At 42.4% G+C, this 8,114-nt stretch overlaps 1 pseudogene; it reads left to right on the forward strand.

The window, feature by feature from the left end:
* The first annotated feature begins 7,318 nt into the window (after positions 1-7,318).
* LOC111216807 lies at positions 7,319-8,114 on the forward strand (annotated as a pseudogene).

Raw genomic sequence — 8,114 nt, forward strand, 5'->3', positions numbered from 1 at the left:
CACACACACACACACACACACACACACACTGTTCTCCCTGTGATATACCCTCTGGGTTGGCACAGGGTCGGTCCTCTCCTTTTTAAAATCTCCATTAACATTATAACACCTTCTAGCAATTTTTTGGTTTCTTTTGCCTGTAGTTTTCAAAAGTCAGTTTTTAACGTGTAAATTCATGAGAAGACTTGCCCCGTGAAAACAACTACAGAGAGCTCCTCGCGCTGCTACAAGATGCAGCTTTTCACCAGGAGAGACAATATTCACTGTTCAGTTGATTTGCTTCTGTAAATCTGTGAATATACATCAGACAAGATGAGTGAAGTGAGATATTTCAGTATTTCACCGTAAAGTATCTGGCAATAAATCAAAGGAAAGCTGGAACAAACTGAGAATGATCAAATATCATTTCCAGATGATATTCGAACCAGGTCTAGTGCATGTGTGATGTTGTGTTTATGTGAAACACTGACAGCTGGACTGTAAATAAGACAAAGATCAAAGCTATAATACAAGTCTGACTTCAGCACCAAGCAGTGCGGTCTATTCAGACACTCCACAGAGCGGAAAATCGATCCTGACAAGCTCAGCAAAACAACTTAGCAAACCTGTATCCAGTCCAGTTCTCTCAGCTAGAATGTACAATGCACTCCTACACCTTCTCAGACATGGATGGACACATTCTCCCTCACACACTCACACCTGTTTTCCCGCTTTTGGTGGAGAGGTGGTCAGCCTCGGTGACCGCAGCTCGACCTAGTTAAACCACCAGTCTTCCTCCTGCAGTGTCCTCCCTGATGATTCCCCTTAAAGCTGCTGTAGGCAACCTAAAGATTAATCTGTGTCATCAGTCTAAATAACAACAACAGAAACTGGGACCCCACGGATCAATAAGATTGTCTTAAGAGAATTCATGTTTCAGATACTGCAAGTGATGGGAATTTCTTTCGTACAGAGCAAGTAAAGAATTTAATCTTTAGAGTGGGTGAAGAACTCATTTCGGAGAAAGACTAAGTTTGGTGCAGATTTAATGTTATATCTACAAACTTCCAACGATGATCTTCTGCTCAATCACAGCTGCGTCTTATTGTCAGAGGATGTCCTGTACATGTGATGATGTACGAATAAATGTTTGTATAACAGGAGAAGCTGAGTGACTGGATCTCAGAGCTTCAGGGGAGGTCAGAGAACATTGAGGACTTGGTGTCTGAACTGGAGCTGGCCTACAACTCTGTAGAGGTAAAGCATGCTCACTTTGTGCCATTCACATTTAATACTCTAAGGTTGTAATTTATTTCAGATTAGTTTAAATTAATCAATCCAGCCTACAGCATGATATTTTAGCAGGACATCGTTTCATTTGGCCGTCACTCTCCTCTCCACCAGGACCAGTGTGTGGAGAGCGAGGCGGCGATGCAGGTGCAGAACGAGGAGATGATGGCTCTGGTGATGGAGCAGTACAACAACATGTCCGTCAACATGGAGGAGGAGAAGAAGTCCAAGCTGGAGCAGCTATATGACCAGATTGTCTCCTTCCAGGAGAGCATAGAAACCGCCAAGGCCACTCTAGAGACCACGGCCAGAGAGGAAGAGACTGACGCACGGGTGAGTCCTGAAGCTTTTAAGACTGATTGATCAGTGGTATCATGTTTGGCCAGTGATTGGTGATCAGGGTTTGTGTCAAATGTCTGATAAATCCCTCTTCAATCTGCTCTCCTACTAGTCACCTGAAGACATTCATGCAAGGTAATGTGCTTTCAGTGAATGGAGTGTGAGCTAGTGTGGTTTCCTAACAACTGTGTAATAACATATTACTAGACAGTGATTACCAGAGCAGCATGGTGCTTGACCTGCAGAGCTATAACCCTGGGAGTGTGCGAGTTTTCTGATAACTGAATTGTGGTTATAGATTTTCTTTAACATTCTCCGTACCGAGCTCAACCTATAGCAAAGAAGTGTTTGACATTGACTTGTGTTGACCAGAAGCTAATTGTNGAACCTGTGAGCCTGGATGTGAACCTGGACAGTCCTGCACTTAGTATATCTTCCATCTACCACAGCCTCTTCCTGACATTTATATATATATATATATATAAGCTGACCAAAGGAGGAGACAGAGGCCACTAATATCAAGACAAGGAAGCTCCTCACAGTGCATGTAGGGTGTCATCCCAAGTCCGACACCCTGTGACTGTACACTAAGCGGAGCGAGGGAGGCCGAGACTGGTGAGCGTCAGAGCCACTGTCCAGGATGAAACAACCAAGATCCAGGAATACATCAGGAAGATGCCCCCTGAAGATGAGCTATAAGTGAATACCTCAGGCAGCAGAAACCCGATAATTCAGAGGGGGAGGATGAACCATCATGGAGAGACAAGCCCCTACACTGTATGTACCACTGACAGATAGATGAAAGAAATCCTTTCTGTGGCTGGAAAAGGATTGAAAGACAAGCACAGAAGCACTAATCATGGCAGCACAAGAGCAGGCACTTAGTACAAGATCAATAGAGGTGGGGTCTACCACACCAGGCAGGACCCCAGGTGCAGGCTGTGCAAAGATGCTCCTGAGACAGTCCAGCACATTATAGCAGGGTGTAAGATGCAGGCAGGAACAGCTTACATGGGATGTCATAACCAAGTGGCTGCCATAGTGTACAGGAACATCTGCACTGAGTATGGGCTGGAAGTCCCACGTTGAGAATCGACGCCTCCTAAAGTGGTTGAGATTGACAGAGCTAAGATCCTGTTGGACTTCCAGATCCAGACTGACAAACTGGTAATTGCTAACCAAACGAGTTGATAGACAAACAACAGAAGAAGGCAGTGGTGATAGATGTAGCAATCTTGAGCCACAGCAACATCAGGAAGAAGGAACACGAAAAATACCAAGGGCTCGAAAAGCTCGAAAAATACCAAGGGTTGAAAGAGGAGTTAGAAGGGATGTGGGGAGTAAAGGCAACAGTGGTGCCAGTGGTCATCGGAGCACTGGGGGCTGTGACCCACAAACTGGGAGAGTGGCTCCAGCAGACACACACTCCACAGTTCCTCACTGTTCACACCTGGGGACGACCCTTCCCCCTGCAGACCAGCCAGTGTGGGTCAGCGTGTGACATGTGACTCCCAAGGGTGTCACCGAACAAAACCAGATCTCTTGTCCCTCTTCTCTCACTCTTCCCTTCTTGGCTTGCTCTGGAGAGCAGCTCCTACTCTCTCCTCTCAGCTCTTCAAAGGGCAACAAGGCCCCAGCCCAGGTCAGCTCTGCTACCTGAGAAACCAGCTTTCTCGCCCGGCCTGCTCACAGCAGCCTGCAAACACTCTTCCCCTCAACAGCAGTGACCTGCTTCGGATTAGCTGAAAGTGAACCAAGTTCTCTTCAGAATCAGCAGCTACGACACAAGGCCAGCTGATTTTCCAAGTGACAGGAGTCATAGCAGAGTTAGCGTGGAACAGCTAACTCTGTGAGGAGAACAAAGGAGATAACAGCAAAGTAACACAGCCAGACAGGACTTTACTCCACCAGGAAGTCTCCCAACTCACTGGACTTTACAACAACACTGGAAAGGACCTCTTTGTTTGTTCCAAGGACTGGGTAACGTTAACTGAATGGGCCTAACCTTTCCCAGCACAGCATAGCACAGCACAGCACAGCACAGCATAGCACAGCACAGCACAGCATAGCTAAGCAGCAGAAGTCTTAACTTTGTTAATGTACTTGTTGATTGATGTCTGGTTGTTGTAATGTTTGCTTAGGTTGTGGTCAGTCATACAGTTAATCGGGTACTTGTATGTTCAAACACATAGTAGTACGTCTCAGTTCTAGAACCTGCATGAAGCTAACCTCCTCCCTCTAACCTGGTACCTTTAGATTACATGAGCTAGGCTAACAAAGAAACTCACACCTTCCCTCTCACACACCCCAGGTGGTCTCAGCAGCCATTTTGAGTAGTTTCTTTGTTTACCGCCATCTTGTGTAGTCTTCGTTGTTCAGGTCATGTGGTCACAGTGACCACTTTGAATCGGCCATCTTGCCTTTGTTTGTGTTCCCACAAATACACACACATACCCCTACACACACACACACACGCACACACACACACACACACACACACACACACCTGTATATACTAGATTAGACATTGTGTTTTACTCTGCTCCATTGTAAATAAATGCCTTTAAATATAACTACTGGTCTGTTTAATGTTGCACAAGCGTGAATATTGCCAATCTCTACTTTGTAGAATTCCAATCCTTCAACTTTAACTTACTGTTGATATGGTAGTTTGGTTATAGTTAGTAAGCTAATTGTTAATCAGAGTTCCAGATTAATGGTAATAAATTGAGACTAAAACCATATTGGCTATTTTGCCTATTTTGCCCTAATATTTTTCTTAGTTTATGATAGCCAATAAATTGATAGACAACTGAAATCCGACATATTTGGTGTCCAGCTCATGAGGTAGAGCTCAGACCCAACAGCCCACAGTTTTTTTTATTTGTTTAATAAAAAGTTCCAGTTTGTGCAGGATAGTGTGTCTGTAGTTGCAGCTGCAGGAGGGGGGGCTGAAGGGGTTATTGGCTCAGAGTCCCATACAATCTGGAACTGCCACTGCAGCACATTCTCTCACTACATATATACATATATATATATATATATATATATATATATATGTACATACATACATACATATATATAATGTAGAGCTTTGCTGTAGTGTGCACATGAGAACGTGTTGCATCTCTGCAGGCATACAGGTACCAGATATTCAGAGAAATGTTTACATCTCTGCTCACATCAGATGCTGAAAAATGATATTCAGAAATGGCCAAAGGAATTATAACTCTTGGGTGTCAGGACCTTGTTTTACAGATACAAAGTCCACAGAGGGCCACCACTGTTCTTACCTTACATTCATTTCTTAACCTTAACCACATGGTTACTATTGTAAGCATGATGACGAAGGTCCCCTAACCATAAGCAAAAGTCATTTGAACCCAAACTCAGATCTTTCTTCCGTTTGTCCTCGAGCTGTTCATGTCTGGTTTGTCCTCGACCTGTTCATGTTGCCTGTTCTAATGGCTGTGGTATCCCCTGTGTCTCCGGTTGTTGTTCCTTGTGTGCCCTCGTGCTTCAGTTTCCTGTTCTGTTGGTTCACCCGTTTTGTAAGTTCTGTAGTTAATAAACATGTTTGCACCTCATTCCCCTGTGTTGGCTGCGTTTGGGTCCAGCCTTACCCGCACCGTGACAAAAACAAAACAAAACAAAACAAAACAGAACACACTGTATTGCTCTCTTCTAAAGGTAGTCACATCCAAATCATTTGTACAACAAGCTGCATGTGGTCAACGCCCCTCACCAGTCCACAGAATAACGGCCCCTCCTGACTGATCTGACCTGATCCCCTTTCAGGCAGCGACCATCACGTCCAGCAATAATTTTTATTTAACATGGTTTATTTGAACTTTAATTGTTAATTGTTGCCTTCCATTCATTCACTGACAGTCAGCTGATACTGAACTAGAAGTGTACCTGTTCCATCAGATGAAATATTCAGTAGGTTTATATCTTGATTATCAAACAGTATATTCAGTGATGTGGCTTAATTTGGAGGACCTCATGGGTCTGTTATTGGCCTTGTCATTTTCTTTGTATATATTATCCCAGGGTCTGTTTATTGGACATTTTCATGTATTATCACTATTATGGCCTCAGCTTCGGTGTCGAATACCCCTGACAGGGAAATGTGGGAGGTTTTTGTCTTGTGACCGTTCAGACCCTGAAAATGTCCACTGCCACTTTTCATTACACATCCATGGACAGCTGCACAGTTCCATTCACACTTCATATGGGGTCCACATTGGTCCATTCCATTCCAGCTGGTGCTGGTAATGCACCACAACATTGTTTGCTGACCGCTGTAAAAATCAAGATGTAGAAGAAGAGAACAAGAAGAGAAAGTATAATGAGAACAGGAGAACAAGGTCAGGAGTTCAACACCAAAGAAGAATCATATAAACACCAAAACTCATCACACAACCTCTCTTCAAAAAAAAGAATTCCTTTCGTTCTCTGGAGCATGCATAGTTGGTGCACTGCTGTGTATGATCAGATGTCCACATAGGGGTCTGTGGACACAGATGTCATGATCAAAGCAGACCCTTGAGGAAGTATGAACTGGTCTTTAGTTGACCAAGGTTTGATTGGTTGGTTCACGGCATGAAAATAAACATCACTCTCACAGGAAGTGGCTACACTCTGTCACTCTTTGCATCTTGTGTTTGTCTAACTGAACATATTTAGCAATAAAATAGTAAACAAGACATAGAGACATAGAATGATGAACAGTAGCAGTAATTACAGTAATTACAATAATTACACACCGGTACGTCAGGCAGGAAATCAAAGTGTGGATTGTTTCCGGAGGGTAAAGAACAACAGGCAAACATTCACCTGTCAGTCATCAACATCAAACATGACTCATCATTTGAAACATGTGAGTAGCCTAGTGTTAGCCACTTAGCATGGCTGCTTGCTCTAATGTTCAGACTCTTTAGTTAGTTGTTAGTGACATAACATTCTTTCTCAAACCATTTTCTGATGCCCCTCAGAAATATATGTTTAATTAATTAATTTCTTTTTTAAATTTGCAACAAATAGTCAACCGTCGAGCAGGAAACTCTTTGGTCCTAACTGTTAACCAGACACTGATGTTTCTCTTCAGACTGTGTAATTGTAGTGGTTTTTAAAGTCCTTTTCAAAAGATAAAACTATCTAGTATTTCACAAGAGCAAAGCAAAAGAAAAAAAACATTATATTTTATGGAGCAGTAATTATTTGTTTTCCTGTCACAATTGTTCAGCCCTAACCCTAACCTAAATGAAGCTAATTTACCATCAGCTATGTGGTAACGCAGTGAGTGAAGTGAGTCCTCACTGTTGTTGTGTTGATGACAGTCATAATGTAGGACTGGTCTGCGTTTCTCTCTTGTGAGGTACAGGAGTCTACAGCTCAGCAGGTGACAGGTCCTTCAACAGTCGGGGGGGGGGGGGTCCCGGGTTTGATGGCTGGGTAAGTTCATATGGCATGTGATAGTGTGTATTTTTTTTTTTATTTAAAATAAAATGTCCATGAAGCTGTCACTGTTTCAATGGGATGTCTTTCAGTAAAATGAATGATTTGTTTTTGGGCGGGGAAACTTGTTTTTTTCACTGTTGTTTTGTCACTTTAAAGAAGAACGATGCTGAATTCAACTTTATCATCTTTAACTTACTTCATCCTTGGAGCTTATTTTGACATTGGAAACTTAAGATACTTGTATTTCATGATAACTGCTCTGCTTTACTTTGTAATTATTATTGTCAACTCCTCTCTGATTGTAGTTATCTGTCTGAACAGAAGCTTACATGAACCCATGTACCTGTTTCTGTGCAGCCTGTTTGTAAATGAACTGTATGGTAGTACAGGGTTGTTTCCATTCCTGCTGGTTCAGATCCTGGCATTAAGTAATATAGCCATCATCTCTTATGACAGATACCTCGCTATCTGTTATCCTCTACAATATAACACATGTATGACATTTAACAAGGTCACCATGCCTTTGCTGACAATTACTGTCACAATTTCTTTGAGTTCCTCTTTAAAGCTGTGTGGGAACATTAATAACAAATTATTCTGTAACAACTATTCTGTCATCAAACTGGCCTGCTCTGACACCAGAGAGAATAACATCTATGGACTTTTTGGCACTTGTCATCTGCTTTTCTCTAATTTTAATTCAATATACTTATATAAAGATTCTCAAAGTGTGTTTTCCTGGTTATAAACAGACCAGAGAGAAAGCTGTCAGTACCTGCACACCTCAGGTGGCTTCTCTCATAAACTTCTCCTTCGGCTATTTCTTTAAAATATTACAGAGCAGGTTTAATGTGAGTTTACTCAACATGGTGTGCATATTTTTATCATTATACTTTCTCACATGCCAGCCGCTCTTCAACTATGTACTGTATGAACTGAAACTGTCCAAAATACGCATCATATTTCTAGTCTTTGCTGAACTGCAGGACCTCGAATCCTTTGATTCTATTTGCTCAATTGGTAAAAACAACTGTAATGGATGA

The sequence above is a fragment of the Seriola dumerili genome, unplaced genomic scaffold (assembly GCF_002260705.1).
Source record: "Seriola dumerili isolate Sdu_G_001 unplaced genomic scaffold, Sdu_1.0 BDQW01000036.1, whole genome shotgun sequence".
Taxonomy (NCBI): domain Eukaryota; kingdom Metazoa; phylum Chordata; class Actinopteri; order Carangiformes; family Carangidae; genus Seriola; species Seriola dumerili.